Source organism: Parasteatoda tepidariorum, chromosome 7 (assembly GCF_982258835.1).
Source record: "Parasteatoda tepidariorum strain Cologne lab strain chromosome 7, Ptep-v5.0, whole genome shotgun sequence".
Classification (NCBI taxonomy): Eukaryota; Metazoa; Arthropoda; class Arachnida; order Araneae; family Theridiidae; genus Parasteatoda; species Parasteatoda tepidariorum.
In genome coordinates this window covers 5,761,016-5,780,284 of record NC_141761.1, presented here as the reverse complement: position 1 = coordinate 5,780,284, position 19,269 = coordinate 5,761,016, and the positions used below count along the sequence as shown (strand labels likewise).

The 19,269-nt window shown below is 25.6% G+C and overlaps 1 long non-coding RNA gene across 11 annotated transcripts in view; it reads left to right on the top strand.

Annotated features, from left to right (window-relative positions):
- LOC147806777 (uncharacterized) overlaps positions 1 to 19,269 on the top strand; it is a 29,699-nt gene that overhangs the window by 1,428 nt on the left and 9,002 nt on the right. For 4 of the 11 annotated variants that reach the window (XR_015435186.1, XR_015435193.1, XR_015435191.1 and 1 more), the window contains exons 2-4: positions 2,050 to 2,165; positions 7,873 to 7,978; positions 14,038 to 14,144. This is a non-coding gene — a long non-coding RNA (uncharacterized LOC147806777). Of the gene's footprint in view, positions 1 to 2,049; positions 2,166 to 3,726; positions 3,746 to 4,324; positions 4,344 to 7,872; positions 7,979 to 14,037; positions 14,145 to 19,269 lie in introns of those variants that run through there. The other 7 variants (XR_015435187.1, XR_015435190.1, XR_015435189.1 and 4 more) reach the window with 7 other exon arrangements.

Here is a 19,269-nt window from a genome sequence, read left to right as displayed (position 1 = left end):
AAATTAAATTCTGTCAAACTGGTTTTAAAATCACTGTGGGATTAAATCTGCCTAAAAATGTCTTCTCTCTAATGAAACTCTTAGAAGAGTTTTGAAGATTATTATTTTTTAATGTTAATTAGATGAAGGGAGGAAGGCCAAGGCGGGTGTAGTGTACTGGGAGGGTGTAGGAATCATCTCGCCCTCTCAATGTTGGTAATTACGATCATAGTTGACTATTTAAATCATAGTGTGCAAATTCTAAGTTATCAGTATCAATAGATACAAGTTTCAAACAATATTTTTTTTTTTAAATTTTAAACCTTTTTATAGTGTTCCAATGTTAGTTAATTTAATGTTAGTTAATTAGCAGTGTTAGTTAATTTCCAATGTTCTTTACATATTAAACAGGTGTTTCCACTGAAAGCTATTTCAAAACACCTTAACAATGATTGAATAAATTTCTTTAAAAAATTTGAAGCTAAGCTACAAATTACACATGTAAAAATAAATTCTTCTTAATTATTTTTTAACTCTAAAAAGAAAGTGAGTCTTATGAATGCTGAATATTTATAATATATTATAAAAATGAAAATAAAAATGCTTCACTCACAACAAATATTAATATTAATTGATATAAAATCTGAATTCAGCATTTGTGAGTCCAAACCACTAATTATAGACTAAATTTGACCTACTATTAATGACAATTAAATATATAAAGTTGACCATTATTATTATAAGATTATTATTAAAAACTATTATTATTATTAAAACTATAATATAGCTTTAAATCATGTGTAACTTGTCTAAAGGGATTAAACATAAGTGAGTAACAACAACAAAAAAGTATATTGCATATTTTATTTATCTATTTTAACAGTTCTCTCTTAATTTTCCAATTTTGTCTAGTTTATAGTTTAATTTGTTTCACTTGTACATGGCACTTGTTTGTTGCCGTTACAGTGAATATCAGTGGTCTTATGACCATGCACAAGTGTCAGTGTTGTAGTACTAAAAATTTTTTTCACCGGAACACAGCTCATTCGGAAGTGAATAGGTATAGGAATAAAGAGAAATTTAAACATTGTTAGCATGCTTCGTTTTCTATCTAAAATGGAGGATATAACTCGAGATAAAATTATTTAAAAACAAAAAATAATTTTTTTTGATGTTTTTTTGTAAAAAAGTAAAAAATAAATATTTTATGTAACATATAAGAATCAAGTTGTAGTTCAAGTAAATTTTTAGGATATTATATTTATTTCATATCCTGAAATGTGTTGAAGTATTTCTTATAAAATGTTTAAACGGAAGCAGATGAAAAGTCAGCGCTTTTCAAATAACATGAAATAAGCCATCAACTTTTCATCTGCTTATTGAAAATACCTAACGATTTTTAGGAAAGGAGGCAAAAATTGTTCTTTGCTGCAAAGGACAATTTTGCCTCCTTTCCTAAAAATCGCTGTTTGAATTCCAGGACGCTAGTACAAACAATTCTGGAGTTAGATGTACACACGCAAAATCTTCATTTTATTATTATACATAAATGTATTTTTGTTCGTCAAAAAAACAATAATCTGAAAGTTACATTTTACTGTCTGATTTCTACTTAAACTTTTAAATTATTTCATTTAAATTATTTCCCCCATTTTCTATAAATGAATTAAATACAATTAGGTAATGTTTTTGTTTTATAAATTTTTAGCAAAATGTGTTCTTTAAATGATCTTAAATGTAATAATGTAGCTTATATTTTATTTTAAATTATTAAAGTAAAGTTAATTAAATCCTTAGAAAACAGTGTAAAGAAAGTATATTTTCAATTTGTTATTTTTAAGGTAAAATCTTAGGCAGAAAAACACTTTTGTAATTCTTATAGTTTGTAATTTCAGGAAACATTCCTTAAAAAAGAGAGAGAGAAAGATTATAATGCCTGGAAAAACAAACCTTACTGTTTATTTATTAGTTAGGCTAATATTAGCATTTTGAAAGTTCTCTTAGTATGTATGTGAATTTGATCTAATTGACAGTTATTTATACTTTTTATCGCTTACTATAATTCATCAGTTTAGGTCATGACGATGCTATAAAATTCAACGAAGAATCTAGTTTTACTATCTGCTTCAGTTTATAATACTGCTTGTGCTTGGGATTGCCTTAGCAAGTCTCACGAGCCTGTTCAGGTGATTTATCTTATTTTTATTGTTGGTTTCTAAATGGACAAATTAATAAAATAATGAATTTAAATGCTATTTATCTTGCTTTCAGTTTCCTTTCCTTTATTATATTTTTAAAATTTTGTTGAATCAATGAAATTAATTTTATTAGAAACAAAGAATCGCAAGCAATTTGTTACTTTGTAACCGTTTAATTTTAAAATTCGCTCAAAAGAAATATTTTCTATATTTATATATGTAAATGTATGTACAGAGTATTTGAAAATGATCACCTTTAGTGTGTATTTTTTAAACCTTTTTCAAAAAAGTTTTAGTGGTTGCAAATTAAAATTTAAATGAGAATAAGCAAATATATCTAAATGAACTGAATCACTACTGAGGAAGGTAGGACTTGAAAGACCAGAACTTATGTGAAGCCACCACTAGGAAAGTACTTTGAAATTTAAAGTTGACAGAAATTTCTAACAGAAATTTTATTTTCAAGCATATTTTCTTTGTATGTTAATTTAAATGAATTATATGGGCATGATTAAAGCAAAGCAAAAAAAAAAAAAAAAAAAAAAAACATTTGAATAAATAAAGCACAAATATGATAAGACATTTTCATTTTTGCTTGATCCACATTGTATTTTGCTTTAGTCTAGTATTACCCTCTCCTTTTTTGGCTATTTGTGTATAGTTTTACTCATAAGGAATCATTTCAAAATAAGATGCAAGGTTACTTGAAATTTTTTTAATTTATTCCTAATAAGAATCATTTTTATTAAAAATTCTTTTGTGGCCATATTATGCATACTACAGAGTGTGTAGAGTTTTTATAAAATGATTCATAATTTTTTTAAAAGAATTTAAAGGTTTTTTTTTTTCCACTGAGGGTTTATAAAAAGTGCTTAATTGTCCTTCTTTCAAATAAAGATTTTTCATTGCTGTGTCAATCGTCGTCATACATTGCAAAAAGAAGCTTAACTTAGCAGTAACTTGTTATTTTATCATGATTATGTAAAGTCTTTGCATTTTGTTGATTATATAAATGAAAAACTTTTAACGATAGGAAGAAATAATTTTTATATCTGCACGTATCCTAATTATGATTTTTTTTATAAGTGATTAAAATTGAATGCTTAAAAGGTGCTTATTTTTTATTTACCTAGTACAGAGTGTTATGTATCTTAGTATTACATACCTAGTACAGAGTGCTACACACTCTGTACTAGGTATTCACCAAGCCTAAGTAAAATGTGTTTTATATAATCAATATAAAATGTATTATAAAAGATTCATTGATATGTATTTGTCCTTAGAAAAAAAATCTGCGTCTTATCTTAAAGTTTTAAGTGTTTCTTTTGAAGCACGTTAAAACGATATGAGTTGCTTTTTTTTAAGCATTAATTTCTGTTATAAAGTCTCGCATGCATGATACAAAAGACATCTTTGTATTAGAATATGAAATATCTTATTCATCTTCCTGTTGTAAGAATAATTACATTTTATTGTATCTATCTTTGAATTTTATAATGAAATGAGCAAAAATTTCATTGTTAAATAGGAAGGTTCAAAAGGACTATTAAGTCAAGATAATTTGAGTTGTAAGTTTTCAATTGAACTTTGAAATTGGAATGGTAAATGTTTAAATAAATAACACTTGAATTTTCATGATTTTTTTATTTTTCCAGTGTAATATATATATTACATATATATTTTCATATATATATACATATTTTCAAGTATGCATTAATTAATAGTAAGACATTTTCCCTTTGCTCTTTGTGGGAATCGTGCGACCTATTTAATAAACCAGTGACAATTACTAAGATATATATACTTATATAATTAAGATACCGTAACTATATTACTTATAACTTCAAACACATTTAATTTTATAATAATTTTAATAAGACAAGTCTATTACACTTTCTTATAGTGTTATTGAAATCAGTAGTGAGATTTCTTGTTGATATCTGTCTAATTTTACTCTTGTTAAACGGTCTTCAAGCCAGTAAATCTTTGCTTGCAAATGTATGTAGATCCTAGCAAATTTTTTCATACATAGAAGTTTTTTATCTTGTAAAATTTTTCAATTGTCAACTAGTGTCACTCCATTAAACAAATCTTTCACAGTGTGTTCTGACTTCGTATTAAGATGTTCGAACTAAAGTTTCTCAGGTGCTATGTTTCCTAATCAAGGTGAATTCTTTTAATTGTTTTGGCATGCCTAAAGGAAACTTTTCATGGGCCGCTATTTACCCAAATATTTATACTACATCTCTGCTTTTAAGCATCATAAGAAACTGTTACAAGTTAAATTTCATTTATTCGTTTGACAAATGTATAAGAAAAATTACATTGCCTCTGTAAAAATTTGTAAAACTGAATCTGATAATACAAATAAAGGTTATGTTAATTTTGTATTGTATACAAATAAAGCTAAAATATTGTTAAAAGACCAAAAATTATGTCACTTATACACAAATTTAAGAAAGTTAATAAAAAGTCATGGTGGCTCAGAGGGTGGAGTGCTCATCTCACAATTAAGTAACCCAGTTGTAAACTTCAGCAGTGGCTGGATATTACAAATTCTGCACACAGCTCATTCAAACCTGTAGATGTAAATTACCTGGGTTTTTCTAACTCAAGGTAAATACCCAAAATTTATAAATAATTGGGTATTTATCAATTTTATTGCAAATTCAATGATTATCTGTTTCTTTAAAGTTTTACAAAATTATGTATATTTAAAGCATATTTAAGATTTACTTACATTTTCAAAAGTTAATTCATTATTTGTGAAGAAAAATTCATTCAATTTAACATGCTAATTAGTAAAATTGTACTGTTTTTAGTTTTCTTTATTTGAGAGAAGTTATGGTTTAATACTCATAAAATTCACATTTCTAATCTTAATTCTCAGAATTTGTGATTTTAAAAGTAAAATCTAAAGGAAAGTTTTGCCACAAATATGTTTTCGAAGTGCGAAAATATATTCAAGTGTTAAGTAATGTACTTTAATAAATTTATCATACAATACTTATCCTGAATATGAATAATGCATAATTTATTGATTGATCCATAATTAGTTATGAAGTGATGCTATCTTTCTAAGTAATAATTATTTCTTATGTAGCTGTAAAATTTGTTGAGTTTTACATCATAATTGCTAATGAATTAACAAATGAGATAGAAAATCTTCTAAAAGTTTGCAAAAAAAAACAAACCCTGCTTTATTAAAATTGTATTTATTTAATATTTTTTAATTAAATACACATCATTTATTGCTTTCAATTAAAAAAAAATTCTTTTTCATAAATTAAATGCTATAGGCATCATTGGTCTGATTTGGACATAAAAAGTGAAAATATACCTAGCATAAGTTTACAAATAAATAATAATTAATTATTATAAATTTTATTGGCGTTAAATATCTTTTACTCCTGATTGGTATAAGTGTAGAGTAATACTTGATTTAGAATTTATAAAGTTTATCTTTCTTAATTTTATTATGTGAATAAACATTAGATGACTAAAATTTTATTTATTAAACTGTATTAAAAGCAGTTGATGTACATGTTCACTTTTTATTCTTAAATTAGTTTTTGTATTGACAAAACTTATCATTAAAAACTTATAAAATGTTTCATATTAGAATATTTATAAAGAAATATTTAATCAAATTTAATATTGTTAATTTAATTAAAGACATAGAACAACATTCAGGAGCTTTATTAATAATGAATATTTCTTATAGAATACAGTAAATAAGACTACATTTTGTTCCTTTGTATAAATTGTTTTGTATTTTAAGCTTGAAAAATAACTCATTAATATAAAAAAATTGCATACTTCAATATTTATTTTGATAAGGATTAAATTTTGAAATGTCACAAATATGTCTAATTTTTAAAAACAAAATTATTTTTAATCAAATAATGCAGATTCTGAAAATCCTAAACAACAGATACAGAAAAAACTAAACAAAAGATCAAAGGATTTTAAACTAATTACATTTATTTATTTATTTTTAAACCAGACAAATTTAGTTTAAATTAAATTGTTTTATGGATAAATTTCTCTTCAAATTTAGATATGAAATTTGTAGTTTTAGTTTTATAACCAATATTAAATTTACAAACTCAGTATAAATTAAAACCTTTTTAAAAACCTAGTTTCCAAAAACTTTAATTGTACTCTCTTTGTTCATTCAGGGTTTCTTCTATTTAATCCAACTCAGTACTCACATGAAATTTGTAGTTTTAGTTTTATAACCAATATTAAATTTACAAACTCAGTATAAATTAAAACCTTTTTAAAAACCTAGTTTCCAAAAACTTTAATCGTACTCTCTTTGTTTATTCAGGATTTCTTCTATTTAATCCAGTTTAACCCATTGCATTGAAAAAAATTATGTGTTTCTTTAAAAAATTGCAAATGTAAACTTAAATAGTTTAATATGATATCCATTTTATTACATCACACATTGCTAACCTTTTTACATTAATTTTTTCTAACTAACCTTTGCTTAAATTGCTAACCTTTTTACATAAATTTATCATGTTCCTCTTTATTTACAGTTTTTTTGAAATATTTCTTTAGAAACCGATATGTATAGTTAAAAGTTTGTTTTTGAAAATAAAGATAAAATTAATATATTATTTTCAGGATTATAAGCAAAACAAATTCTATTTATATGCTTTAAAAAGACCAAAAAGTGGTAAATATCCAGATATTTTTTGGGGTTATTTACCCGAGGCAATGGTAAATACCTGGATAATTATCTTTTTTTAAAATTAAAAAAAAAACTAACCACTGGATATTTTCTCAACCCACATCTATACTTAAACCACTATTCTTATGCAAAATATCAGTATTAAATTCCCTTGCGGTGGGAGGTTATCTTGGATTTCTCTCCTTGTAACGCTAATGCAGGCTAGTTCCATCATCATCATAGTTGGTCAGACAGCTAAATGTAGGCCAATGCCTTTCTCTGAAGATTTCTCCATAACGATTTCCGATTTATCTTTGATCTTCGATTCTTTTAATTATTTCCAAGAAAATCAGACTCCTCCAAATCAGCCCCGCTTTCTTGATCCATTGAATCTAAAAAGTAATATCTTTCTAATTATATTGTCATCACACCTTCGAATCACGTGGGCCATCCAATCCATTCTATTTATTTCACATATTTAATAATATCAGACTGTTTATAAATCTCGTACAGTTTAAAGTTAAATCTCCTTCTCCAGTTATTGTTTTTATTTACACCAAGTGCGGGTTAGTTCCACCAAGATTTAAAGTTAAAACATCTATATAGGACTGTTTCTAATATAAAAAAGGTAAAAAAGTGGTGTACAGTTTAAATTTAAAAATAATAAATGTTTTCATATTACTTTTCTAGAAATAACCAGCAACAATAACTGCCAGCTGCAACCAGCTTAGCTATTTTTTCTTTTCTTTCGGGAGCACTGCTATAATACAGCTACTTTAATTTTATAGATTTTAATCCTTTTACTCTTAATCCTTTTCTGTCCAAAATATAATCAGCTTATAAAATTTAAGAAGTTTAACTTTAATATAATATGCCTTTTTTCTTTATCCATGTACTGATACTCACACATAATACTGAAATCTTTGTTTTAATTATTAATGTTTTCCAACAAAGAAATTTATTTTTTCATGTTTTATTTTATCATATTAATTTTTATTTATATTGAATCTGCAGTAGAATCATGGCTGTTGAGAGTGCAGATTAATGTTATTGCATTATGGATGTTCTCACACGTGAGATTTTAGAGTTTGGTCTTATGGATGCAGATATGTTTGTTAAGGTAAGTTTTTTTGTGTTAAAAAATATTTTTAGTGGTAAAATTTTTCAATTTTCTATATGTTGGTGAAAATAATGTTTAAATTATATACATTTAGTGTTATATTTGTTTAAACACAAATTTCAAAGTTATAAAAGCATGTGGTTTATCTATATCAATAATGAAAAAAGACTTTCTTCCAAGAGTAATTTAAAATTTTTTTTTTGAATCTTGGTCTAAATTAATTTATTCTTCTTCGATATATAGCAGACAAATCAAATCTTAATCTTGTTAAGTACTAATTAAATTCCTAATTTTGGCATATAAGTAATAATCGAAGTAAATTGTTGAGATAGAAAGAATTTTTTATCTTGTTAAGTACTTATAGATATAGTTATAATTTATTTGAAAAGAAATACTATAATAAAAAAAAATTTGATTTCAAGAACTTGGTTCATCCACTTCAATTAGTCTAAATATTAATGGAAATTTTTTATTGATATACAAAAGACTGCTCAGTTTGACATTTGTTTTTTCAAAAAGTATTTAGCTTTATATATATATGCCCGAAGAAAGAATACGTTTATTTTCAAAAGAAAAAAATAGAACTTGGAGTCTTAAAATCAGTTATGTGTCTGTAATTATGTAATTATCAGTAATTTATTCAAGATACTTTTTGTTTTAACAATCCTATAAAATTTGTATAATTAATTGTTAAAAATATATGAAATATTTATAATAAATTATTAAAATTAAATTAAATAATTTTTTTCTTATATTATTTTTATTATTTTTCTCTCCTTTTTTGCAATAATTTTTTTCTTTTTACTGACAACAGATGTTAGGTTTAGATGCAATGCTCTGTTTAAAAGAAATTTTAATAACTCCTACTATTATGTATCAAAATCACATTCAAAGAAATAACTAAATTAATACATCACTTTTTATTACATAAATTTTAAAAAAATACAATTCACTTTAACTAAATTGCTTCATTGCAACATAATAAACATAACTGAAAATAAAATACATTTAATCATCAAATAGTTTTGTATTTTCCTTTGTAAATATGAATGGTTTTCTGCATTAAAATACAGGATCAGCAACTAGAAAAACATAATGTGCAGTTAAAAAATTAAAGTAATTGCTAAACAATGTTATATTAAATAATTTAAGAAAAAACTTTCCAGAAAAATATAATGAAGTGATCATAGGTTACTAATGCATCATAAATAAAAAACTTAGTAGAATAAAGAAGTTACCTTGGGCCCTAGGTTGTCAACCCAATTTATGCAATTAAAAACATCACTTGGAGCTCAGAAAAGTCTCCAAATAGTCTCCTTTTCCTGAAAATAGTTGCTTTTTTTAGCTTTTTCAGGTGAAAAAGTTGACTCAGATCAAAAATAGTTGCAAATAGTCGCATTTTAGTTGCCTGTGGCAACCCTATATGTATATTGAATAAAAAAAATTTCTGTGACCTCTTTAAATAAGTCATTTTATGAGAAAATAAGTTTAGTTAAGAGCTTCCTATTGTACCATATTTTGTAAAGTTAATTGTATATAAATTATCAAAAATGCCACTTGAAAACTAAATAGGACAAGTTTCTTCTCCAGTAGAAAAAACAATTAAATATTCTACCTTTGAAGAATTAGATCTCTCCCAACTATGCGAAAGAAATATAAGATACTCTTTAAAAAAGCATTGTCATCCAATATTAAAGCAGTTCATTTTATTATAAACATGTAATTGCAATTCAGTTTATTGAAATGCAAGTTAATAGTTATTTTACAAGTTATTTCTTACATTGTTTCAAAATAAATGAAACATAAACTAAGGAAATAAAAACCAGTTTTTTAAGAAACTGCTAAAATATCTATGAAATTTTCTTTGGGAGAAAAATAGGGATGACATAAATCTTATTAAAAAATAAAATCTTACAATAGGTAATAGATTTTAGTAATATAAATAATAAAATGAATAATATAAAAGTAGTATTTTTTAAAAAAAAAGTAAGATCAAAAGCATTTTGTATCAGGGTTTTTAACCCCTCCCCCCCCCAAAAAAAAACTGGTTTTGTTTTAAAAAATTTTCAGGGTCTGTTTTCCACTTTGCCTAAATAAAACTTTTTAGGGGGGGGGGGGGTATTGACTAAAGTCTTTCCTTTCTTTAAATCAATTATTTACTTATTTAATTTTAATTATATGACCTTTTCTGCATAATCTTAGTGTATGTATGTAACATTAATACTGAGTAATGGAGAAAACAAACTCAGTAAATATTGTTTAAGTTGAATTTAATGTTAATCTCAGGTCTGTTGATTGTGGTATTTTAAGTAAAATTAGTTCTTATAGGATGAAGGGAATGCTATTAGAGTGAATCAATTGATATAAAAATCTTTGAAAAAACAGTACTTCGGCTGTATTAAGCTGTTCGACAAAGGGTGTACTGGTAATAACTTTATATTAACAAGAAAATATATCCAAATCTTAAAAAAAAATTAATGCCATGAACAATAAGAAACAGAGCTAACAAATATTAATGTAAAGAAACAAAGCTAACATAATATTTTATCCCTGCTCCTAGAAGAGGATGTATTAAAAAATTTTCATTAATACCATTGGGATAAAACAAAATTATAAAGTTAATTTTTTTAAAATTTCAATTAATTATTGAATTATAATTTTGAAAAAAAAACGTATTCTTTCAAACTAAATTTGTTCTCTTGAAAATAAAAATTTTAAAGAAAGTTATATAATAAAATTTTCTATTATTCGTATAAATACTTCCAGTTTGATTGTAACATAATAAATAAAAAAAATTTCTTCTTACGTACTTTATAATTGTGAGATTTATTGCTTATGGAAATTTGTACAGTTTCAAATAAACATTAATCAACAATTTTTAAATGTTTACATAGAAATGATTTGCCACAAAATCATCTATGTTAAATGGTGGCCTTTTTTTCAGAAGAAACTTATTTCTTACAGGACAGGAAGAAACTGGACAAAACGGAATAAAATAAAAACGACTAATACAATTGCTCAAGAATAGATATTATAACTGAAACAAATTAAATTTATAGTAACGGGAAGTTTATCATTAGGTTTGAGTATTCATAATTAACATTATTTAATCATAAAAATAAACTATTTGCAATTGAGAATTCAATATGGGTTTTTAATTGTATCTATGTTCAGTATGTGATTTATTGATTTAGTAGTAATTATAAAATTCAGTTATTTTATTTTGATAGTTCTTTAATTATAAAATTAGAGTTTAATATATTCTTTAAAATGAAATAGTAATGATAAACTAGCTATCCTTAATTTCATTAGAAAGTCATAAAAACGTTCAGAATTTTTTCTGCTGTTTGTTTTTTACCTATGTATAAAATGATAGGTTATTAAAACCTCAAAAATTAATATTATTATTTAAACTAGATTGCAGTTATAAACTGTTTAGAAAAAAAAACTCTTTAAATATTTAATATTTCTGATTGGGAAAGAGTTTCTTCCAATTGGGATGAAAGAAATCTATTTCTTTAAAGGTGGTTTTTTTCATCACTGTGGACGAAATTTGCCGTACCTGATGTAAAATAAAGTGAACAAATTTAAGATTAAGTCAATGTCTCTAAAAAATGTTTAAAATAAAAGAGACATTCCATGTTCTTGTAGTTTTTAAAATTATTTAAGTAATGTAATTATTGAAAGAATTTAAGCTTCCCAAAGTTTATTTTTATCTACTTGTTAAACACACTACTTTTGCTACAGTAGAAAGTATCAATGGGGATTAGGTGTTTTCCATCACCAGCATAAATAAATCGGTATTGTACTTATCCAGTATGCTTATATTCCTTATTGTAATTTTCAAATTACATTTTTAATATTATTTTTTAATCTAATCTAAAGTATATTTTTTTCTTATTTATATAATGCAGCAATATGTCAATAAGAATATTGTTAAATTTAAAGCTCTATTATGTTAAATTAAGTAGTAAGAAAATAGTTATTTTATTCTTCAAACTGTTTGTACTAAAACATACTTTACAATCTTTTGTAAATTGATTGTAAAGATACGTACTTATTTTAGTTTATATTTTTGGAGTCTGTTTTTCTTCATTTGTCTTTATCATTATGTGAGTTTTTAATATTAAATTAAAAAATATATTTAAATTATTTTAATAATTTTAATTTAAAATAAATTATTTTAAATTGAAACTGAAGAATTACATAAATAAAAATGGGGAAATTATAAATCCATATGGTTTTTTGATCGCAATTGTGCAGTTATTTTTATGGATTTCAACGCGACTTCTCAAATTCCTATTTTCAGGGTATCTGTGCACCTGGAGAATCGTAAGAAATCATGGAAAACCATAAATTTCTGTATTAAGCAAAATTTGTCATGATTTTAACTATTTTTGTTTTTAAAAAAAACATGGATTGCTGAAAAATCTAATTTTTAAAATGGAATTTAGCCCCCCCCCCCAAATATCATTGTGTTCTGAACATCTGAATTTGTTATAAAATCCCCACTCACAGTCATATTTTATTAAAATATAAAATGTTTTTATCATGTTCTTTAAAAATTATGGTGTTCTTTCAAAAAATGAAAGAAAGAGCATCACTTCTAGAGGGCATTATCTTTTAAACTTCTGTGATTTCAGAATTTTTGTTATTGTTTATTATTTTTATTTTATCAATATCAAATTCTAACTGAAGCAAGCCAGTCATTGACGAATTTTTTTTAGGAAATGAGTACACAAAAAAACTAGGAGTTTCTTTCCTTTCTGATGAACACGAAAAGTATCTTTAAAATATAATTCTGCAGAGAAAAAGAAAAAAATTATTATTTGCTTCTGTATTTTTTTTAGCTATTTTATTGCTTCAACTCTTTCTTTACTCTGTTTTTTAAATTTAAAATCTATTAATATGAAGATGCAGAGTATAGCAATTTTGATTATACCTATCATTTCAATTAATGGTATAATGCTTTTTTAAATTTATTGTTGTGTTTTTGTTGGAGAAAATAGTAACCTCGTTTAGTCATGAAAAATTCGTGGAATTAGTCATGAAAAGTTATGAATTTGAAAATCTGAAATCTAGCAGATGCACTGTATTTTTTTAACACGATGTAACAAAATTCAGAATTACAAGTTTGAGGAATACGCGTTAGTGTAAAGAGAAGGATAAATAGGATTTTTCTCCTAGTGATTGTTAAAAACACATATAAGAATGGCAAAAAAAGAAAATTTAAATAAATTAATTACTTTTAATGCAATTGAAAAACATTTTTTTACATAATTTTTTACTAAAAATGAGATTGATCATAATTGAAAAGCTAAAAGTATAATCACTCAAAATTTATTGATCGCCATGCTCAACCAGAAACCATAATTCCTAAAACCTACTATAATAACATATGTATGCCTGGTTTAATAAAAATCATAGGTCGTATGAAAATTTTTTTTCTTGAAATTGCTGCATAATGCTTCATTGAAAAAGCTTCATAAGAACATTATTTAAAAAATAATTGAAATAATGACTAGTCAATCGATATTTACTCAATCAGTAGGCTGTTTCAGTACTGATAAAGTGATGGCTTACTTTATTTCACTCTGTACAAAAAAAAATGGGTATTCAGCTAGTTAATGATGAATAGTTTCAGAACTTCTTTTTTTTTTATCTATGAATATTTTTACAGTTTTTTCAAAGTGTGAATACACATGAGTTAGAATGAACTAATTACAATATTCATTGTATTCGAGAAAGGCATAGAAAATCTATTACTTTAAATGTTGTATAATTTTCTAGTTAGATGTAAAGCAAATAGTCATTAAGTGTGTATTTTTTGTTTTTTTCTCCCTTGTATTAACATTTTTATTGATTTTGTGACTGTGAAAATTGTTTTATTATTTTTAATAATACCTAATAAATGTACATACAATGTATGTAAAAAAGAAATTTTAAGGACTACATATGTTTTACTCAGGCCATTAAATATTATGATCTTTTGTGTTAAGGTGATTATTTCCATTAAATAATTTTAACATGATCTAAAAGTGTGTTGTCATATATTTTAGGTTCAGTCAACTGTGTTAACTTCACAAAAGATAGTCTTGTGTTTTTGCTAGCAGTTTAGACAATACTTCGCGACTTACAGATAAAGACGGTGTGAAGTGCATTCTGAGTAATTATCATTATTTATTTTAACTTTGTTAACTTTTAACTCTAAAATTACTTCAGACAGTGAGTAGATTTATTTACGTTTCACTTCTTATCAAGTTTTGACAATTTTACCATTGATAGAACCGACACATCAAAAAACTGTTTTAAACTTAATTAACTGTATATCCTTATTAATATAAGTTTGTTATTTTCACCTAAAATTAGCTCATTGAAATAATATTCAGTTACCGCTTTTCTTGTGCAGATTAAACTTACGTTGAAAAGTAAATTTCTCTGGAAAAAACATATCCTTTTCATACGTAAATGTACTTTATATATGAACACTATATGCTAACAAAAGATCTGCTTGCTGAAAGCTCTGTAATTGTTAAGTTACTTTTAATAAGACATTTTAATTATTGAAAAATACCTTAAACGTTCTAACAATTATTTATGTCATCATTCCTTTACATAGAATAAAATAGGGTGATTTGAAACTCTTAAGTTTAAAAGTTAAATTACTAATTACAAAATATAAAAAATTTATGCTTTTATCAGCTTTTTTTTTCTGATTTTGTCAATTCTGTTTTTAAACTGATCCAATGTTATAATTTGGATTTATTCCACTTTTATTAATATTGTGCAGTTGATAAAACAAAATGCTGCAAATTATAAAAATGAAATAGAACATTTTGATTTCAATAATATGAAATTTAAAATAATAATATCTCAACGTAAAGATTTCAAAAATTCTTTAGAAGAGTAGAATTTTCTTATAAAATAATAAAAAGAAAGTGAAGATAAGCTGAAATTTTGTTTATGCTACACTTTCTACATTGACATAATTATTCATAATATATTTAGTTATATTATTATATGTATTAGCATATGTTTATTCATTGGTGTATAACTATAGTTTAATAAATATTATAAATGTATTACTAAAACTTACATTGTAACTATCATCATTAGTTTTTAGCAATTTTAACAGTTGCTAATTTTAACAGTTTTTAACAGTTTATGATACTGAATATGTTAAAGACCAAACCCTCCTAGCTCTTTTAAGTGAAAAATCAAGAATACTTATCTGTTTTTAGCAATCATTTTAACCTTTATTAACTATAGTCAATTAAAGGAATGCATTAACATTTTTTATTTGGTTTTTATTACTATGTAATAAAAAAAAGAAATGAAAATATATTATCAAAACAAATGAAATATTTGTGGAATATACAGCTTTCATAATACCTGAAGCAATTTTAAAGCTGTTACACTTACATCATTATACTACTGTTAAGCCTTAACTTGCCAGATCCCTTGGCCAATATACTGGCTTTTGCAGGAGTGCTTTTATCATAATAAGAATGTTTATTGAAGGAAAAATAACAATTATAATAGCAGAATTTTTATCATGAATACAAATAAGTAAACTTGCAGTAAAGAATTAACAAGATTTTATAAATGCTATAGTCTGTATACATCTTGTAAATTTTTCTTTCTTTCTATTTTTGAGCTTAGCAAAAAATTTTAATAAACTTAATTAATTGTCACCTTATATTTCAGTAAAAAAAAATTAATAATGTTTTTTTTTTTTTTTTTTTTGCACTAACTCTATAGTAAAACTGTACACTAATTTTCAACTTATATTTTTGTAAAAATTGAGAAACTGCACATACCTATTTTTTTTCCTCCCTTCCACATTTAAATTGATTTCTGACACAATAGCAAAACACTTCAGTGCACTAATTGTCAACTTGTATTTCTGCAAAGAGTAAAGAACCATATTTTCTAATTGTTTCTTTTAAAGACATTCTCTCAAAAGGGACAATTTGTTGTTAAAAAATGTCACTTCATGTGCTGTTCTTCAAAGTTCTTCATTTTAGTTACAAATTCACCATATTCCTTAAAATTTAAAACCCAGCTACAGCAAAATTAAAATAATTTTATCCTAAATCCTTATATTTAAGTAGAGTAGCTAGAGTAACAACATTTTCTGTGCCTCATTGATTGAGAGCTAACGTTTACTAAAAAGAAACTAAACAAATATTTACCTCATAGTCATTAACATAAATTTACTCATTAACTTCATCAAGTGGAATATCAAAAAAGTGTGATAGCTATACTTGGCACTTCATTAAAAGATCTGAGCTAGTTGATAAATAATTTTTGCAACTTTGGCATAGTTGTGTCTCTTGGTTGGGGAGAGGGCGGCTAAAAAAATTAAACATAATGTATTAAATACTGCAGCCATTTCAACAACAAAACTCCTTCAACGGATACTATCTTTCAAATCTTAATTTCTGTCTTTCAGTCTAATATTGTCTTTCGAATCTTAATCTTAAAGGACTACTCTCGTTATTTTAAAATACAATTGAGTATAATTTCATTAAAAATGTATTCATTTTTAGAACAAAAATGTATAATTACCTCTGGAGAGAGTTTTAGGTCATTTAAAAAAGTGAAAAACGGTTTTGTATCTTATTCTTGAAATTTTCATGTATCATTTTTGTTGTTTGGTTGAATAACACAGAGGCTAATGCCGGCAAATAAAGTATTTATTAAAACATAATGTGAGGAAACAATAGTTCGCACACACAGTGCTACACATCAGAATCAACCAACAACTAGTCAGCTTCTTCAACAAATATATATCTATTTCCCCTATCGGGAAGTCGTTGTATTACATCACGCAACTCGCGCAACTTATTTGAGAAGGAGAGGAAAAATGAGATTTTATTTGCATATTAACAACACTCCCCCTGCGAATAAATACACATTTTTCCACAAAATATAAAACATAAATATACTAATTTCTCATACAACTTAAACTTATTAATAATTAATCAATTAAATTTATTTGTGACACAGTCCAAGTGAGCTTGTCAAAAGTTACAGCTTTAGTTAGGAAATCTGCGATCATTTCGTCCGTTTGCACATACTCTACTTTAATAATTTTGCCAATTATATCCTTTACGTAATGAAGTTTCAAATTTATATGTCTCGTTCTAGAAGATGATTTTGCACTATTCAACCAATCAATTGCAGATTGATTGTCAGACGAAATGGTCACAGGTTTCTTTACAAATATAGAACAATGCAATTCTTCCAATAAATTTAATATCCACATTAGTTCTCTACAGACACCACCTAAAGAAACAAGTTCCGTTTCACAAGTAGATAGAGCAACTGTTTTTTGTTTATTGCTCTTCCATAAAATTAAAGAATCACCTAACATTACAATTTCTCCTGAAAATGATTTCCCATTTTCAGCATTTCCCCAGCTTGCATCGGCATGAGCATTCAAAAGTCCCGATTTGTTACTAAAAAATAATTTTTTATCCTTTGTACCATTGAGATATTTTAACACTCTTTTAGCTAAATTAAAATGTCGTTTCTCAGGTTTATGATTAAATTGAGATAAGTAGCTCATGACAAATGCTAAGTCTGGTCGTGTTCTGTTCGAGAGATATAAAAGTTCCCCTATTAATTCTTGATATTGTGTTTGGTTAACCATTTCGTTTGAACAATTAAAACTCCTATCCTCACCTCTTACGATTGGTGTTTTTACACATTTAGAATCAAACATACCATGTTTCTCCAGTAAATAGTTTATATATTCAGTTTGAGATAAAGTTACGCCCTTCTCACTTTTATTTATTTCTATACCTAGAAATTTATTCTCTTTACTTTCTTTCACTTCAAATATCCGAGATAATTTTCCCACTATATCATTATACATTTGTAGATCTGAATAAATAACTATTAAGTCATCGACGTACATTCCAATATAAAAATACTTAGAATTCTCTATTCTAGTGAAAATACAATTATCCGAAGCTAGCTGTTTTAAACCAAGCTTTTCTAATTCCCGTTTAAGGTGTAAATGCCAATTTCGACCTGATTGGGGTAATCCGTAAAGACTACGTTTTAACTTGCATACTTTATTTTCACCATACAAATGTTTAAAACCTGGGGGAATTGTCATATATACAGTTTCTTCTAAATTACTATAAAGATATGCAGTTTTAATATCTAAAAATTTTACTTCTAAATTTAATTTGGCAGATAATGCTAACAACAAACGCAAAGATTCGGTACTTAATACGGGTGAATAAGACTCTAAATAATCGCGATTTTTTACTTGATTAAAACCTGCTGCTACTAACCTAGCTTTGTATTTATTTTCTTTCATAGTAAAAACCCATTTACTCTTGACAATTTTTACATTTTCAGGCTTATCTACTAAATCCCAAACATCGTGTTCCTGAATAGAATTTAATTCTTCATTCATCGCTTTTTCCCATTTTAACCAATTTTTATCACGTTTAGCTTCATCAAAATTACCCGGAATATTAGTTACTAAGTTTGAACTTGCTTTTTCCTTTATTCTATCTGATCGACGTACACCTAGCTCTAGTAACCTGTTTTCGTCTTCAATTATTCATTGTTCATTTAATTCCCTAATTTTTTCTTTAGTTGAACCTACTGGACGACCGCGAGTTTTAGTTTCACTTAGATCTCGGGTATCTTTCAAATCCAGTGGAAATTCAAAACCTGTATTTTGGTCCTCTACATTAGTTTGAATATTAAAAAATTCATCGATGTCATTAGATTTATCCTCACTAAACAAATTACTACTACCTAATAATTTCTCATTAAATTTTACTGAACGCTCTTCGATTACTTTATTTCTTTCAGGGTCGTAAATACGATAAGCTCGTCTTTCATTCGAATATCCCAACATAATACCCTTTTTACCTGGAATAGAAAGTTTGTGTCGTAAAGCTTTAGGAACGTGATAGTATACTGTAGATCCAAAAACACGTAGATATTTATAGTTCTGCCTTTTATTAAAGAATAATTCTTTTGGAACTTCAGTTTTACCTTTTCGAGGAGTTAGGTTAGTAACATGCGTTGCATAGGCTATTGCTTCAGCCCAAAAATTTAAAGGAAGTTTACTATCATAGATTAATGTTCTAGCTCTATCTAACAAAACTCTATTAGCTCGTTCAGCTTTACCCAAACTTTCTGGGTTGTACGGCACAGATTTTTCATGTGTAACTCCGCATTCAGTGAAATAAAACTCAAGATCTTTGTTTACAAACTCAAGACCATTATCACTACGGAATTTCTTAATTTTCTTATTT